Source organism: Balaenoptera borealis (genome assembly GCF_965194805.1).
Source record: "Balaenoptera borealis genome assembly, chromosome: 7".
Taxonomy (NCBI): domain Eukaryota; kingdom Metazoa; phylum Chordata; class Mammalia; order Artiodactyla; family Balaenopteridae; genus Balaenoptera; species Balaenoptera borealis.
This window is the reverse complement of record NC_138864.1, coordinates 112,244,812-112,261,901: the sequence shown is the minus strand read 5'-3', so window position 1 is coordinate 112,261,901 and position 17,090 is coordinate 112,244,812.

Genomic DNA, 17,090 nt, shown 5'->3' with positions numbered 1-17,090 from the left:
GTGGTGGAGAGTACCAGGAGTTTTAATAAATAGACGTGGCAAAAAAATCCTGGGTTTGGGGCTTTGGGAGGGGTGAAGGTATCAAAGTGCTCTCACCACCAGGTTTGGGCCCACAGAAGGCTGACAGTAGGGGGTGCTCTTGAACCATGCTTCAGTCTCCTGGGACAGGGCTTGGTGTTCATGAAGCTGTGCACACAAACTAAACAGCCTCTTCTCAGGGGGCAGAGCCGTATGGGGGAATGCCACACCAACTCAGAAGTTGGACCTCTCTATGATCTCTAAAGGTTCTTCCAAAATTCAAGATTTTATGATTATTTTGGGATGGCTGTAGAAGTTGGCAATCTCCAGAATTCAAAATTAAGTGTGAAATTTAATAGAATACACACAGAATTTTAAAAATAAAATTCACAATAGCCAAATTTCGTATATTGATTTTCTTCCAAGGATATCTGTATTCTCTTGTTGATAATACCCCCATCATCTTTTTCTCTTTTTTTTCCACTCTAAACATTTCTTGAGATCAGAGGTACTAGGCTGTGATATGCTGTAGGGATACAGTTGGGAATAAAGTAGACATGATTCCCTCTTTCTTAGAGCTCCTACTTGGGTGGTAGAGATGACCATTAAACAGACAGTCCAGCAGTGAATATACAGTCATGTCAAAAATGCAGAAGAGGGACTTCCCTGGCAGTCCAGTGGTTAGGACTCCACGCTTCCACTGCCGGGGGCCCATGTTCGATCCCTGGTCGGAGAACCAAGATCCTGCATGCCACGTGGCGCAGCCAAAAAAAAAAAAAAAAAATGCAGAAGAATATGTTTATAACCCTGGGATAAGGAAAGCATTTATAAGCAAAATATAAGACCCAAAAGGAAAGATACTGATTCATTTACTAAACATAAATGTAAGACTTTTATAAAACAAACACCATGAACAAAATTAGATCAACAATAGACTAGGGGAAAATCCTTGCCACCTATGTATTGATAACTGTAATCTAGCTGCAAGACCCCTGATATGAGACAGCAAAAAGTGTTACTGCTTACTCCATGGCCTTGGGAAGACCACTGCTGGCCTCTTCGTCTACACATCAAGATCATTGTACTCTTGTGGCTGTGAGGCTCAGTAGAAATATTGTAAATAAGCGTGTTTTGAAAACGAAGTGCGGTACAAATGCAAAGAACAAGTGTGTAATGATTTGCTGCAAAAGAGCTTTCTTTTCCTGAAATACTGCTGTCAAGCCTCAGGCTGGTGGCTGGGAACATGGGCATAAGCTAATGGCCGTGTGGATTTCTTCAGTGTCAGTTGAGGAACCCCTAGACAGCCCCCCGCAGGCCACATTGCACCAAGGATGTCACTCCCCCTGGGAATGGCATCCACAATTTCCCTTCAAGAAGACCTTCAGTTCAAGTGGCTTTTAGGTTTGAATTCTGCTACCAACCCTCCTGGGGAAAAGCCACTGCTTTGGGTTTGATTGCCTCAGACTATCAAGATGACAGCTATGAGTAATTACCCTTACTATATTTGACACTTAAAGAGCTACAAATCGTAACCAGCTGTTGTGATAACAACTGTTATCCCAGTTTTTCATGTTGGGAGCCGATGCTCCTATACGGTATATGGCAGGGTATCTAAAGTGTATTTTGGAATCCTGTATCGAAGAAGCCTTTTAGGGAGCACCTAATGTGTCCTTATATATAAAAGAAGGCTGAATTTTAACCCAGCATAGATGGATGAATATTTTGTTTATTTATCCCTCGAACATACGTTTTACTGAGTACGCCCCAGCTAGAGTGCCAAGATGAAAGGATATGTTCCCGACCACTAAGGAAATCACAGGCTCAAAGGGGAGACTGACATCAATATTTCTTAAAGCTTTTTGATTGAGAAGTATAAGACATAATAGACAGAAAGTACATAAAACCTAGATGTGCAAAGTAATTTAGTAACATGGTGGAGGGAGGGATTGGTTCAGTCCTGGAAGGTCAGGGCCAATTTCCTACGGGAAGAAAAACAGAAGCTGGGCTTCAAAGGATGAGCAGAGTTTGCTAAGTGAAGACCCAAGTTTTGAGGGAGGACACAGAGGATGCAGAGGATATATATAGCATTCCAAGCAGAGGAGGTAGCAGGTGCAAGCCAGTGAGACAGGCATGGGAGGGCTTACCGGGTAACGTGGGAGTAGCAAGAAGTGAAGCTGGAAAGGTAGATTTTGGCCACATTTTGCAAGGCCTTGACCACCATGCTAAGGAGTGTGGACTTTCTTTTGTAGTCACTGTGGAAGTCAGTCTTCTCATACCTTAGAAAGGTAACTTGGATTGTACTATACCAAAAGGGTGGGAGGAAAAGAAAAATTAGACATAATAAAACCAGTTTAAAAACTATTGAGAATATGCCAGACACAAAAGAACAAGTACTACATGGTTCCACTTATATGAGGTACCTAAAATAATCAGAACCGTAGAGAAAGTAGAATATTGGTTACCAGGGGCTGGGGGGAGGTGGAATGAGGAGTTTCTGTTCAATGGGTACAGAGCTTCAGTTTGGGATGATGGGAAGCTTCGAGGGATGGATAGCACAACAGTGCGAGTGTACTTAGTGCCACTGAATTGTACACTCCAAAAGGGTTAAAATGGTAAATTTTATGTTATGTATATTTTGCTGTAATAAAAAACAAAGCTATTGCGTTCGTCCTGGTAAGAAAGTGCACATGAGTCTGAATTGAATAATGAGTTTAAAGAGGAAAAGAATAATTAAATTTTCCCCCCAATAAGAGTAATTTAAGTTTAAAAGACATTTCTGAGAGATAATTGGAAGGACTTGTGTCTGGATGAAAAGGTCAAGGAAAAAGGGGGCAGAGATGATAGAGGTCTTTGGTTTATACACAACTGTGTACATATTGGCTGAAGAGGAAGAGAAGGATGAGTTTGATTCTGTGGGGTGTAATCTACAGTGGATAAAAATGTATGTATATGAGCGTACACACACACACACACACACACACACACAACTGGAGCTTAGGGAAGAAGACAGAGTTAGAGAAAACAATTCAGGAGTTGGCAGTATGTGGGTAGTATGGAACTGAAATCATTCAGGGAGGAGTGAGGGGAAAAAAAAGAGAGAGAGAGAGATCCATAAGCAGGATCTCGGAGAACATAACTAGTGGGACCAAGAGGAAATAAAAAGAAAAGAAGAATCAAAAAAACAATGGTTTGGGGCTTCCCTGGTGACGCGGTGGTAAAGAATCCGCCTGCCAATGCAGGGGACACGGGCTCGAGCCCTGGTCCGGGAAGCTCCCACATGCTGTGGAACAAATAAGCCCGTGTGCCACAACTACTGAAGCCCGCGTGCCACAACTACTGAAGCCCGTGTGCCTAGAGCCCATGCTCCGCAACAAGAGAAGCCACCGCAATGAGAAGCCCGCGCACCACAACGAAGAGTAGCCCCCTCTTGCCGCAACTAGAGAAAGCCCGTGCACAGCAACGAAGACCCAATGCAGCCAAAAATAAGTAAATAAATAAATTTATTTTTAAAAATGGTTTTGTAGAAGCAAAGAGAGAAAAGAGTGTCATGGTCAATAATGTCAAATGCGATGGAGGTTAGTTAGGATGAAGACTGAACGCAGTTGGCAGATTGGAAATTTGTGGTCACCGATGACATTTTCCAGATATAAGTTATAAGTCATTTTGCTTTTCCAGATAGCGATCATAGTGAGGTAAGAGGTGAATGGGATGTGAGGAAATGGAAGTAGTCAGTGGAGACTAATTTTTTTTAAATGTGCGAGATTCTTCATCCCCTTTGCAAATAACACTATTAATCCTCATTCTTAATCTCTTTATGTGTTCATGCTTATAATTTCAACTAAAGCTCAGTCTTATTTATCATTGGTTGTCCCTCTCTTCAGTGGGACCTCATATCTCAGCCCCCTCCACTTAAATGTGGGATTCTTAAACTAAAGAAGGGAGAGGAACACCAAGTTGAATCTTGTTTTGTAATTATAAATGATACTGTGAAGATGGCTTCTATTTCAGTGGGAGGTACCTTTCTGTCTTTAGAGAATCCCTTCAATAATGTAATGATTCTCTCCTCTTTGTAGATAAGGATGATTTTCTGTTTATTGTTATTTTTAAAATATATTTCTTTTATTGAGGTAACACTGGATTACAACATTACATAAGCTTCACGTGTACAACGTGGTATTTCTACTGCCATATACCCTACAGTGTGCTCACCACCAAAAATTTCGTTTCCTTTAGTCATCATACAGCTGACCCCCTTTACCCCTTTCCTCAGCCCCTTCCCCTCTGGTAACCACTGCTCTGTTTGGTTTGGTTTGGTTTGTTCATTTATTTTGTTTTTGTTTGTTTGCTTTTTATATTCCACGTTATGAGTGAAATCATGTGGTATTTGACTTTCTCTATCTGACTTATTTCACTTTGCATAATATCTTCAAGGTCCAGAGGATGATTTTCTTGACTCTCAATCAGGACTTAGACTTTGTCTGTCTAGCAGCTGCGACACACACTGTTGACATGAGATAAGCTGGGTGTTAGAAAACCTGGATCCTAGTTCTATTTAGCCTCTAAGCTGTGTGATATTGCATAAGTCATTTTGCTTTTCCAGATAGCAGTTTTCTCATCTATCAAATGAGGGGTTTGGATTAAGCGATTTTGAAAATTCTTCCCTGTTCTAATACATTCCCAGTCAGTTACCTTTGTGACTGTGGCACCCAGCTGCCAGATGATTGGCCAGCGTCAGGGGTGCTATGTATGATAGGGGAATAGGGCAAGACTGCTGGTCCACACTGGGACGTGGTTATTGCAACTCACTGTCACTGGTGTCACTTAGTCCTCTTCCCTGCAGGGCTCTGAGACCTCGTGGCTCACCTGGCTTCTGGCCTTTTTAGTCCAATCTACTAAGCCCCTCTCCTGGGCTGGCTTCTCAGGGCCATGGCACTGGTTGATGGAGCTGATGTGGAAACTCTGGGGCAGGGGAGATGGGAAAGGATACAGGGCCAAATTGCCCTAAGGAAGTGAGGCGAGATTCCCCAGATGCCTCATATAGGCAGCATTCCCTTCCTGTGTGATCTGTAGTGCCCACATTCAAGTTGCGCATGAGGACAGACTAGCCAAGGGGCGGGGGGGGGGGGTCCCTAGTACAAGCCCCTAAGAATAATGGCAGTAGGGCTTCCCTCAAGAACAGTGACAGTATCAGTAAATTCATTAAGAAATCCACCAGTAACGATGAGAAAGCTGGCACATCTCCCCTTCAGATCAACACTGATCAAGATGAGCCTCGCCGGTGTTTGTGGGTAGGGCTGAGAGAACAGCTCCCTGGAGCGGGCTTCACGTCAGACAGTCAGGAAAATCCACTTCTCCCTGGTGCCTCTGCTCTCAGATCAGAGGACATTTCAGTGGAAAACCATGTAGGATTTCCACTCTAGTATCCAACTGGTTTGCATCATGCCTTTTACTTTTAATTCAGCCGGTCTAGGTTTTATGAAGTTTCACTTTGAACCTGGTCCTTTTACACGTATAGTGCTTGTTGTTACGTTTTTGATGAACTAAGGAAAGGGCAGTTGCCTTCTCAGTGCGCTGATGGCAGGAGAAAGGTCTGGGTGTGCGGCGCAATTGCCAGGGAGTTGAGCAAGTAGGTAGGAAAGATGGGAGGAGTGGTGGTATGCTCCTTCCTCGTGTGGGCAGCTGGTCCTTGAGCCAGCTCTGCTGAGAGGAGAGGTTACCTCTCCCATCTGGGTCTGGTGCTTAAGGGCAGGGAGCACATAACAAGCCTTTCCTGTGGGTTCTGGTCCTGCATGTCCAACTGCTGGCTGGCTGGCTATTTCCACTCGGATGTCCACTGTCCCTTCATACCCAACATGCATGAAACCTGGTTCCATTTTCCCCCAACCTGTTCTCCCTCCCTACCCTGTTTGTGGGATTCGTTTGTCAGCCCTGGAGAGGGATGTGGGAGAAGCCGTGGGCTGGGAGTGGACCAGGATTCTGGTCTCAGTCTTGCACTTGGCTGGGTGTCTCTGAGCAGACTCACACCCTTTCAGAGTTGGGACACGCTGGTGTAGCATTGTCTACGGAAGCTGCATGCCAGTTATGCCCAATCACCCTGTAGCATGTTGTTATCAAGACTTCAGTCGTAACTGATCATGAGAGCAAACTCTGTTCACAAAGGCCCACCTTTCCTCTCCTGTTACTGATCCTTTCTATCGGAGTCATTATCTAGTGTCTGTGCCAGATATTTCCCGTTTGCCCTTCTAGACCCTCAGCTCACCCTTCTCCACCCTACACTTGGCCCAGGGAGGCTGCCCTGTGCCCTCTGGCTTGGGTTGGGTTTGGCCCATGGGGAGCACCCCTAGGAAATTGGAGAGAAGAAGGAGAGCGAGGCCATGACCCTAGTCTCCCAGCCTCCTCCCGTGGGGCACCCTGGCCTTGCTGTAGCTCTCAGCCAAAGGCCCCTGCATGTCTCCAATCATCCTTTTCAACAGGACTTTCTCCTCCTGGGTTTCAATTCCTCTTCCTTCCCCTTGTCCTTGGGCCCAAGGGTGGAAACGGTTCCTCCACTGTTGCTACTCCTGGGTTACTACAGATCCACTGTGGTTGCCTTATATCCTATCTCCATCTGTGCAGGTGATCTAATGTGATCGTTTCCTCTGTTTCCTGGTGGGAGTCTGGCTGATGGAGTTTTGGCAAACAGGGATGAGAAGGAGGACCTGGAAAGGGGACAGAGGGCACCGTTTCCGAGGCTCACAATTCCACCTGCTGGTCGCTTGTTGGTAGAGAGAGTGAGTGGCTGAGCTGCCCTGCCCAGGACCCGCCTCAGCCCTGGCTGGAGGGGCCCTCTCGGCCCACCTCTGGGTATGCCCTCTCCCCAGGGGGCAGGAGTCTGTGGGACCAAGGGGACAGGCCAGCCTGGAGGCACACACTCTCGTTCCCAGATCCTGGCCTTCCTGCCCAAGTGACCCCTAGCAGAGCCTGTGCAGGACTCCCCGCCAGCTGTGCAGCCCTCGGCCAACTGAGGGGTGGGCAAGGGCGATTGCTCACGGGGCAGGGTGGGCAGAGCTTGGATGTAAGACGGGACGTCCACTTGCAGACACCCCAGGCCGGCAAGGTGTGGGGTGGGGGGGAGGTGAGGAAAGCCGGGGCTTGGGCTGTGAGCTGAGACCTGCTCTGTTCACCCGTGCTACTGCATTTGCGCACAGACCCCCAGGAGTCAGAGAGTTCTAAATGCAAACCGGCTCCCAGGCTGTTATGAAGGTGCACGTGTCAGGGTGGGATGACAGAAATTATTTATGCACAGTTTGTCAGCTTGATTTGTAACTTTCCAATAAGTAGACATATACTATGTAGGCTCCTTTTGTGCGTGTGCCCCGGGCCCTGCAGATGTTAAGTGTGCGGGGTCCTCACAGCCATGCTGTCCCCAGTTGCTCCTAGTCAGTGGTAGGCAGGCTGTCTTCTTTTTAAAGATTTATAGGGACAGAGAGTATCCAGTTCCCCATTGATTCTCACGGCCTTCTTAGGACATTTTCTCCCTTAAGTCCAGTTCCCTTAAGGAACAGGATATGATGAGTTAGAAGGACCTTTCTGGGACTTCCCTGGTGGCGCACTGGTTAAGAATCCGCCTGCCAATGCAGGGAACACGGGTTCGAGCCCTGGTCTGGGAAGATCCCACATGCCGCAGAGCAGCTAAGCCCGTGCGCCACAACTGCTGAGCCTGCGCTCTAGAGCCCGCGAGCCACAACTCCTGAGCCCACGTGCCACAACTACTGAAGCCCGTGCACCTAGAGCCCGTGCTCCACAACAAGAGAAGCCACCGCGATGAGAAACCCGCGCACCACAACAAAGAGTAGCCCCCGCTCGCCACAACTAGAGGGAGCCCGCGTGCAGCAGCGAAGACCCAACACAGCCAAAAATAAATAAATAAAAATAAAATTAAAAAAAAAAAAAGAAGAAGAAGGACCTTTCTGTTGACACAGTGAAGCCTGTTGACAGGGGCGGAGCTTGCAGCCAGAGTCTCGGGCTGGGGTCCTGTACTTTCCAGCCATCCTAGAAGAGGTCTGGATTGGGCCCCGCGGGGGATGGAGAAGGCAGGACAGACGGCTGTGAGGGAGCGACAGTTCCCGTCTCCTGCCTCGCTCATCGCAGAGCCCAGAGGGATGCCTCCATCCAAGGCGGCCGGCATCCTGCGGCTGCCCCTCCCAGCTCTGTCGGGCAGCCCAGGCTCAGGGGCCCTCGTGGAGGTGTGTCTTCTGAGGCCTGAGCAGCGGGGCGGGCCGCTTGGCCCCTGAAGCTGGTGGCTGCGTGTCGGAGCTGCCGGTGGGGCCCCTGGTGCAGGCTCCTTCAGGGGAGACTCTGGCCTGCCTCTCGGCCTGAGGAGGCATCCCTGGCCCTGCGGAAAACAGAAAGGAGGGAGACAAAGAGACGTGAGGGGCCGCGGACACCATCGGCTGGGGCCTGCGGCAGGGTTCAGTGGGCGGCTCTCTGGCTTTGCGTCCGCCGCTGTCTTGCCCTCTAGACACAGGTGCTTCCTCTGCCCCTGGCGGAGTGTGAGCCTCCTTCCCTAGTCTTCGCTGGCCTCGGGGAGCGGCACTTTCTCCTGTGATGTGTCCCTTCACTGCTTTCTTCCTGCCTTTCCGCATAGATGGTAAAAGCCAACAAGGGCAGAGTCCGCTACCCGCTCCAGCCATTTTCCAGTCACACAGTCCTCCCCCCAACTACTACCGTCACCATGGAGCTGTTTACCATCTAATGAGAGGTATTGATGGGCTATGGGAGTGAGGTCCGTTCCTGTGGTCTCCCTGGTGGCAAGGCGGGCGAAGTCCATGTAGCCCGTCGCTGGGCATGACGTGGGAGGAAGTGCATTTTCGGGCACAGGCTGTGGAGTGGGGCTGGCTGCTGGGCCCCCGCTCAAGGCCCAGGCGCCCGCTGAGAGCCCAGCTGTGCAGGAGGAACCAGCGAGCCTCCCGGGCAGGGCAGGAGGTGCCCCAGCGGGTGAAGCCCACCTCTGTGGGAGGCTGAGTGTGTACTGGGCCTCTGACAAGGAAGAGCTGGGCTGGAGGACTCCAAGGCACTGGCAGGAAATGTGGGGGCAAGAAACAGTGTCTGGGTCCAGGATCTGGACCACATTCAGCACCCTCATCCCATCACTCCCCAGCCTGAAGCAACAATTCCAAACTGGTGACGGGGCCTCAGTGTGACCCGTACCGCCCCCTTGGTGGGCTGCTCAGGCCTTCAGGCCCAGAGATCAGGGCGTGGTCCATCTGAGAAAGTACCTCTGAAAACCCCAGTTATCGGGGTGAAAAAGCTCTCAGGGTAAAGGGCAGGAAGGTGGCTCTGTGCCCCCAGGCCAGCCTCGTCCATCAGCCCCACGTGCCTCCTCCTGTGTAGAGCCGCCTCCCTGGGTGGAGAGAAATGGACTGGTCCTGGGAGAGGCGCTTGGAACCAGGCGTGGCTCCGTGGGCTTCCCTCGAGGCAGCAGAGGTCACATGTGAGGCCCTTCCGGCACCTTCCAGTCAGCTTGCCTTTCCTCCCACCCTGGGATGTCAGCACCACGGACAGGACTCAAGCCCAGTCCTGGGAAGGCGAGATCTGTTCAGGATTCAGGCCAAGCAGAAGGCAGGCCAATTCCTGTCTCCAGGAAGGAGAGAGATGGTGATGATTCCTCCACTGGGTGTCACTGCTCCCCTCGTTCTCTATCACACAGGCTCTGGCAGACTGCAAGGGGATAAAGCGAAGGAGGCCCCAAGTAGGGAACAGGGGAGGAATTGTCTGGGTCAGTCCAGAGAACGCTGGCTGGGAGCGCAGCGGTGGGTTTTAGTCTTCGAGTGCTACTTACCACACAGCGGCCCCACTTGCCCTCAGTGGTAAGACTAGGGTCGGGGACACTCCCTGCTGGCACTCTCTGCTCGCGGCAGTTCCCTTCAGCCACGATGCCCCCAGCTTTACTGTCTTCCTATCATACCTACCGCATCCTCTGCAAAATCTGAACAGGGAGACGGGCATGAGCAAGGAGCGGTGTGGGAGACCTTGTTCCCCTGCTTCCCCGGGGCCATCCACCCACAGGGTCAGCACAGGCGAAGACAGCGGAGCCAGCCAGGTGAGCGCCCACGACCGAGGCACTCACTGCCCCGTGGAAGCCATCCTCAGAGGGTTCAGGAGTTCCACGAGAGCTGAGGGCTCTGGTGTGTCCCCCTTGCACGGAGAGAGCTCACAGTGTGCTGGTGTGCTGCGTGCTCACCCTCTGGAACTCCAGACCGCACCACTGTCCCCAGGGACAGGTCAGCACAGTGCAGCCTGTTAGCTGACACCCCATTCAGCATCAGAGCCCAGAGAGTGGCCTGAGCCTGCCTTGATGATGTCCGAGCTGAAAGGAGGAGGGCAGCGGCCTGGGTCCTAGGGGTCCTTAGAGAGACTCTGAGGAACTGCCGGAATTAAGAGAACTGATGCCAAAGAGAGCAGCCCTCCAGCCCTGCAAAAAACATATTTCGGGGCAGAAAACCCCACAGGCATTTCTATCACAGAACATCCCAAATGATCTCCGTGAAGGCACTCGACAGTTCCCACCGTCCCCAAGTTGGTATATGGATCTGTTTCATCTTCCATTGGGCATCCTAGAGTTGAGTGAAGCAACTCCCTTATCTCTATGCCAGGAAACAATTATGGAAGAAAGTGTGTTATCTAGTGTAAAATCAACCAAAGTGCCATCCATCGGAACCATGACATGGTTTCACCCCACAGAAACATCCTTTGAATGGCAACAGGAGCCGCTTCAAGGGGATGCGGGGGGCGATGGACAGAGAGGGCAGGCGTGTAACTCTGTGCCTTCAGCACCAGCCCCTCCGGTTCTCCCACTGCACAACCTCCCACAGCATCCCTCCCAGCCCAGCCTCCTTTACGAAGCCCTCCCTGACCGAACAAGATCCGGCACAAATGCAACCCTCCCCGCAGGACTTTTTTCTTTGTTCCCTCCCAAAGCCATTTGGTTGGATTCGAATCATCTCTTTTATTCTCTAAAGGGCCAAGTGCCCAATCTGGGTTCCCAGAGTGGTCATTGGTCTGGGAACACGTTCTAAGCTAATTACTGGAGGCACGGTGACAGTTCGGAGTGCCAGGCTAGTCATTTTTCAGTGTTGGGGAGCAGGATGCTGCGTTGCATTAAAACAACTAACTTTGGGTTCAGGAAATAACGGGGTCAGGGCTTCGCTGTGGGGAAGGATACCTTGTGAGGGCTGGTGGTTGCCATTTCTGAGACAGGAGGGAAGGTAAGACCTGAGCGACAGGTCCATCAGGAGGCTCTTATTACAAGGGTTGTCCTGGCCTGGGTCTAGGTTTATTCAAATGCTTCTGCCGTGACTTGATCATTTTATGCCAAGACTATTACACTGTACTCCTGATTTGCCAGCTTCTGAGCCCCCACATACACTTACAGAGTGTATGGTTTAAGCCGAAAAAAAATTTTTTTCGGCCGCGCAGCATGTGGGATCTTAGTTTCCCGACCAGGGACTGAACCCATGTCCCCTGCAGTGGAAGCGCGGAGTCCTAACCATGGGACCTCCAGGGAAGTCCCTAAGCCTAAAATATAACATGCCTGCCCCAAACAGCCACCGCTGAACCTACCATTACGATGCCTTTTGATTTCTACCTGCCCTGCTCCACCATTTCAAGTTTATCATCCTTCCCCTGCCCCCATCCTCCAAACACACACCCACAGCGCCCACCAGAGCCCTCTGGTCAATGAGGGTGTCCTGGCCACTGCAGTCACTTTTACCAGACTGTCTTAGAAGAAGTATGCTTGACCTGGTGGCCCAGGGCCTCTTAGACCCCTTCTGGGGACTTCTGAGCCTACCCCCCAAATTCTTCTGAGTGTCAGCCCAGCGAGTGGAGTTGCTCAGGAAACTCGTTCACGTCCCCTGCAGCAACCAGAGCGGCTTTTGGACTTTTCCAGGACACAAGACACAGGGCAGATAAAGGTCCAGCCCTTTCATGATCCCGGGAAAGAAAACACCCCAAACCGAAACCAGACAGTATCAGGAGAAAGGTGTGTAGACTTATGCAGGTGTGTGCAAGTTTCCTGCAAAGAAGATTCCGTGAGACACGGAACTGACTAGACCCCTGAGCTCAGCATTGGGGGGCTCACTCCTCAGTCGCCCTGACAGAACGACCCCCTCCCACCCCGCCTCCTGTTTATAGTTTTCAGAGCTGTTGACGCAATCCCTTAATATCTTCCTTCTCCACAAATCCAAGTCGCTAAGCCTGATTGTGCTGCCTTTTTTTCTTTTCTTTTCCTTTTTCTTTTTCCTGCGGGATCTTAGTTAGTTCCCTGACCTGAGACTGAACCCACGCCCTCGGCAGTAAGAGCGCCGCCAGGGAATTCCCTGTGCCTCTGCTTTGATAGCAGCAGCTGTATCCGCCCCCCACTTCCCAGTTCTCTACATGCCTTGCTCCAGCCCAGAGCAGATCTGAGGGAGGGAAGGAGACAGACATCAGCAAGGACTGACCTTTGCGACTGTCCAGTTTGATCCCAGACCAAAAGCCAAGTGACTAAGGAGCAGGTGACTCAAGCCGCAGGGACCCTCCTGGGCTCTAAGCCGTCTTGTAGCCACTTTCTTCTGAGCTCTCTGGCACCTCTCTCCTTCTACCTCCGCTCCAACATCAGTCTATTTTTTCCCACCAAACTGCAAATCTTGTTTAAAAAGGATGGCAAGGAAATGTTTTATTTAGGACTCTCACTCCTCTCTCCCAGAAGCCTTCCATGGTCCTTCTCCATGAGCCGTTTTCATGGAAGAACGGACTTCTGGGGTCATTACCAAGGGGATGGGGGCAAAGGTAACACCCCCAAGGAGCTGCTCTGGTGAGCAGTGAGCATGTGAGACACTTAAAACCTCTCCATCTAGTATTGTATTAACTATAGTTTCTTGTTTCCTGGCATTTAGGGCTCACTAGCCAGAGAAAGACTGCCCTTCTCAGGGCTAGCCAATTCTTAGAGATAGCAAATGGCTCACCTGTGAGTGTGCCTTTCATATGCAAACCATCCAATCCAGAGCGTACCCTCAACCGCCTCCTTCATCTGGCCAAGCCACCATCCATCCCCCTGCCCTAATCCTCCCAGGGCAAGATACCACACAAGTGGTGACAGCACCTAAGCCCCAGAGCCCCCCAGAATTATTCACACTAACCAATCTTTAGCCTGTTCAGCTACTTACCCTGCCTCACTCATTCCTTCCTGCAAAAAACACAAGACAGGCCTTTGCCCAAGCTTTCCCCTCCCTCATTCTGCCCCGTGACTGACTCAGGTGCCTCTCTGTGTGGCCCTACGTGGTGGGCCATGCCCCCCTTCTTGGGAACTGTGAGTAACAAACTACCTTTTCAATGGCAGTCATCTCCTGATCTGTCGGCCTCATCTTACCTGAATGAAAGCAAAATCCCAGGTACATTTTAAAACCAGCATGGAGGCCAAAGACCTTGGTTAAGCTATGCCCCTCTCTGAGGGGCTGTGTCATCCTCTGCAATGGAGATGAGATTCCTAAAGCTTTAGAGGAAACCCAGCCCAGTTCCTCCCCCCTGTGGCAGCGGCATCTCATGCCCTGCGGGCTGCTTGACCAGTAGTCCATCTCATGGTGTCGATCCTGGGCTCAGGCAGAGAAGGCCGGAACCCGTGCTTTCAGGCGTCCCCTATGGTGTTGTAGCCAGGACCCGTGGACTGTGGAAGGGGAGGAGTTGGGGTCCACCTCTTTGCGGACAAAGACCTGGCCCAAGAGTCCACAGCCACAAGTTATTGACTGAGACATACTGAATGGGCCTGGATAATGGGATTCAATCCGACTGCTCTTCATGGAGGACCTCCTGTGTGTGCCAGACACTCTGACGGGGAGCAATGGGGCTTGGAGGAGCCGAATCCTGAAGGACATCATAGGCCAGGCTAAGTGTTCATTTTACTGTATCTGCGGGGCACAGGCGAGTAAGAAAGAGTTTTAAAAAGGAGAATGACATGACTAGATTTATGTTTGAAGAGTTGATGTAATGAAGTTGGCTTAGATGAAATTAATATACCTGCTACCATTGAAGAACTGGACACACATGCGATATATTTATTGTAGAAGAGGAATTTGGTAGAACTTGGGAAGACTTGCATATGGTGAACTGAGCTCTGGCTTGGGTATTGGTGGATGCTGGTGTCTTTCACTGAGATGAGGTGCGTGGACCAAGCAGGTTCCCTCCTTCTCTGGACCTTAGTTTCTTATATAGTTCCTTTCAGCTTTCATAATCTAGAATTCTACCTCCCAGAAAGAAAAGAAGGTGGAGGCAAAAAAGGGAGAAGCAATGTTCACACTAGTGGGCCCTGAAATCAGCCTTTGAACATCTTGCCAGGCTGGCATTCAGTGGAGGACTGAGTTCACGTGGGTCTTGGTCAGAGCTGGGCAGAAACCACCCATGACGGCCACCTTGTGTGCCTCTCAGGAGAAGCAACTTTAATGTGTAGCCCAAGCTCCACTGCTACTCAGCCCCCTTAGAAATGATGGACGAGAAGATGGATACCATGTGCAAAAAGTATTTAGGTCAAACTCCTATTGAGAGAAATTGAGCGAAGAAAAGCCCAGAGGCCAAAGCCACTCTCTTCTTGTAAAGCCAATCACAAGGGAATTCCACACATGCCAGATTGTCTTACTCTGTTTGGGCTGTAATAATAGAAATACCATAGACCGGTGGCTTTAACAACAGTTCTGGAGGCTAAGAAGTCCAAGATCAAGGTGCTGGCAGTTTCAGTGTCTGGTGAGGACCCATGTGCTGGTTCATAGACGGCCATCTTCTTGCTGTGTCCTCACATGGCAGAAGGGGCGAGGGAACTCTCTGGTGTCTCTTTTATAAGGGTATTAATCCCAGTTATGAGGGCTCCATCCCTATGACCTAATCACCTCCGAAAGGCCCCACTTCCAAATACCATCACATTGGGCATTAGGATTTAACATATGAATTTGGGGGGAGCACAAACATTCAGCGTATAGCACAGATCTTAGCAGGTCTCCAGCTCTGGGCTCCCACAACTGCTGCAGCTGGCTCACAAAGAGGAGCCGGTGCCCACACTCGAGTGGGGAGGACATACAGGAGCTGGGTGGGGTCCTCAGACCTGGGCTCCCACCCCCTCTGCTGCCATCAACCCCTGGATAGCAGAGGAACTACAATGGACCCAGTGCCAGGACACCACCGTCTCCAGTACAACATTGGGGATGGTGCAATGGAGGGCCAATCACGGGCCCCCTCCATGATAACTAGTCCCTGATTTGAGCACAGAGGTGGCGTGTGGGGAAGACAAACACTGACTCTGCTTTGCCCGTGGCCCACACAGCCACAGTTGCTACTCCTGGAGAAATGTTCTACTTATGCAGAGACCCAGCCTTCCTTTCTCCTTACGGTGTCCATAACAGTATGAATTTCAATTAGAAAAATGCAGGTGGGCCAAAAGTAGAAAACGCTCATTTTTATTGTGACCCTCCATTCTACCGGGATGGCAGATGTTTAAGCTTTGGATTGGGGTTTCCCCCTTTCCTGGAGTTTGTGGCTAAATTCTGGAGCATGTGGGTAGTGCCAAGGCTTTAGGGCAGGCCCCATTTGGCCCAGAGCCACCTGTGCTCTCAGGTGTCCCCGGAGGTGTCTGTTGTCTCTCTGGTCCATGTTCTTCCGTTCACGTATGTCCCCATGAGAAGGCTCTTGTCATTTCAGGCCCATCAGCCATCATGATCACCTCTGATTCTCTGATTCTCTGGCTCGAGGATCCAGGAATCATTCAGCTGCTTCAGTGACCTGGGAGGGTGGAGTGTGGGTCCCTGCCACTTGGACCTGTCATGCAGATGGTCCCTTCTGGGTCTTGCTGTCCTCTTGCTGGACTCTCCCTCAGGAAGTGGGGCTCAGCCACCTCTTGGAGACACCCCCCCAAGGCTCTGACTTTCTCCATTTCCCCTCATCATCGACCCCTCAACTACCTGCAGGGTGAAATCCTTCCCTTTATAAATAGTGATTTTTTTTTTTTTTGGCCTGAGGAATCTAGCACTATTATTATTTCCAAAACATCATTCTTCCACAGAGTCTTCCTAATAAGTCTTATGTCCCAACAAAGAAAGGGGCGGGGAGCGGACACTGGTTCTGCCCCGCACAAACTGTGCCTGGGTCTGTGGGTGAGCCACTCCCCAGGGTCTCTCAGGACAGCTGGCCGAGACTGGATCCTGGGCAAAGAGCTCTCCTCCCCCTCCTGGCACCGTGCCCGCCCCTCCTCCTCTCCTTCCCACCAAGGGGCCCAGCAGAACTTGTCTTGAATCTGGATAAGCCTCTGAGTGTCTCACCTGAAGGGGGTGCTTTATTCCCTGGGGTCTCTGCCTTAAAGGCAGCAAGTAAACATGGGCTGCTTCCTGCCCCCAGTCTCCAGCCGCATCTGCTTCTTTCAGTCTTTGTCCCTGGGCCTCAGCTGGCTGCCATCGCAGGGGTATGGGGTCAGCTGGGGCTAGGATCGTGTGGGAGCTCTGTGCCCCTGGTCTCCTGAGACCTTCCCAAGCACACACCTCACTTCCACACTTTTAGCTGAGAGTTCATGAGTCTGTGGGTCAAGTTGCCCTTGAAATGGCAGAAACTCCTGGAAGCACAGACAAAAAGGACCCTCACAGGCCCTACATTCTGAAGAGCTGTCTTGGAACTATGCCTCATTTGCTCCAGCTTTGCTGTGGGTTCAGAATCCTCCCCTGTACTCAGTTTCTGCAATGGGCCCGGCCCCTGCCATTTGGTGGGCACCGAGGGCCCCTCCAGTAAAGTGCCCCGCTTCCCGCCTGGTGGCCGGTGACACCTGCCTGGTACCAGCCAGTGCCGCTCGTTCTGGTAAACACCCCTCTGCCCTAGAGGCCTCTTGGAATGGCCCCTTCCCTCTGCAGGAAGAGGTCAGTTCTTTTAGAAATGCCAAGTCTGGCATAGGGGGCTTAAACTGCATCCTCCATGCCCCTCTTTTTCTAGTCTTTTCCTGTGACTCAGGACTGAATCTGGTCCGCAGCCTCTAACAGTCTGCATCACCCCCTCTCTTTGTCCTGCCGTTGGCCCTGGATCTGCTC